General features: G+C 38.7%; 1 pseudogene; it reads right to left on the bottom strand.

Annotated features, from left to right (window-relative positions):
• Positions 1-385: 385 nt before the first annotated feature.
• Positions 386-793, bottom strand: LOC148878834 (ethylene-responsive transcription factor ERF098 pseudogene; annotated as a pseudogene).
• Between the last annotated feature and the right edge of the window lie 581 nt (positions 794-1,374).

Genomic DNA, 1,374 nt, shown 5'->3' with positions numbered 1-1,374 from the left:
CTGCACTACATGCAATTCAGTCTGTGACAAGTGTATTATTACAATATAATTGTGTAAATATCGATGCAGTGAAATCACACATGCAATGAGATATACCTGTAAAAGAACCAAAATATTTTGAAAATTTTCAGATTTAATTTTTTCCCTCCTAACATTGAAAAGAATGCTGCAGCGAACATGTTAATAAAATAATTAAACCTATGAAATGAAGACACAGAAATCCTTATTTTACAATAACTTAACACAAAAATCATGAACATAAGCAACTGATGTATGTACTCCATGCATTTAAGTGCCCGCAGATTTAAATGTGTGGAGATTATTATTTAATAGCAAGAAATTAACTTTATCACGACTATAACTTGCACTCAAAATATTTAAACATTCAACATTTCTTTCTTTTATTCTGTTCTTCCGAATCAAGAAGCTCCTCCAGCAACCTGTCGTCCAAGTACTCAAACTCGAAAACCACCTTTTGTCCTCCCGTAGTGGATGAACTTCTCTTGTCAATATTCTCAGTGAGAGAAAAAGAAGATGATGATGAAAGCAAATAAGTAGACGGAGCTGATGATGAGCTTTGCAGTCGATGTTCGTTTGGGAAGTTGAGAATAGCCAAATGACCCCTCAATGCAAAGGCAGCTCTGTCATATGCCCGTGCAGCATCCTCTGCATTCTCGAACGTTCCCAGCCACAAACGAGCACCAGGCCTAGAGGGGTCCCGTATCTCTGCTGCATATTTTCCCCACGGCCGCCGACGAACTCCACGGTATCGAACATCCCGCCCCCTTTCCATCTGTTGCTTCCTCTCTTCTGTCTTCGTGTATGTCTTTCCCTTATATAGCCTTCGTCCGTCTGGTTTTTACGTTAACGCAGAGCATTTAGAACCTCTTAGCCTTTCCTCTGTGTTTTCAAATTTAGTGGGAAAAATTAAATGAATAGTACTTTGGAGAGAGAGAGAGAGAGAGAAAGAGAGGAAGGAAAGAACTAGAGATGGTTGGTTTCTTCTTGGGTCTTATCTGACAGTTGGAAGCTGGAATTTGCAAAATGCAAGAACGTGGGTTTGAGAGAGAGAAAACAAATTGTTGGTTTTGTATTTGAAAATGGAGAGGATTGGTCAAAGATTTACATTCCATTCAAAAGCCAATGCCCTTTTCAAACCCCCTTTCAACACCAAAACAAGCTCGACTTTAACAATAACTAGTGCAATTCTGTTTTGATTCCTCCTCCTACATCACCACATAGGTTTAGATTAAGCATTAGAAGTAACTATGGCTTTCACTCTCCCACCTTATCTTCAATTTATTCTATCATTCAATTAATCAATTCGTCACATGAAGTCTGATGAAGGGTGATTTGGCACGACCTAGTAAGAAG

Source organism: Nelumbo lutea, chromosome 1, assembly GCF_056320005.1.
Source record: "Nelumbo lutea isolate HS-2025 chromosome 1, American lotus-T2T, whole genome shotgun sequence".
NCBI lineage: Eukaryota > Viridiplantae > Streptophyta > Magnoliopsida > Proteales > Nelumbonaceae > Nelumbo > Nelumbo lutea.
Note: the sequence above shows the minus strand (reverse complement) of the source record. Positions and strands in the feature narration are given on the sequence as shown.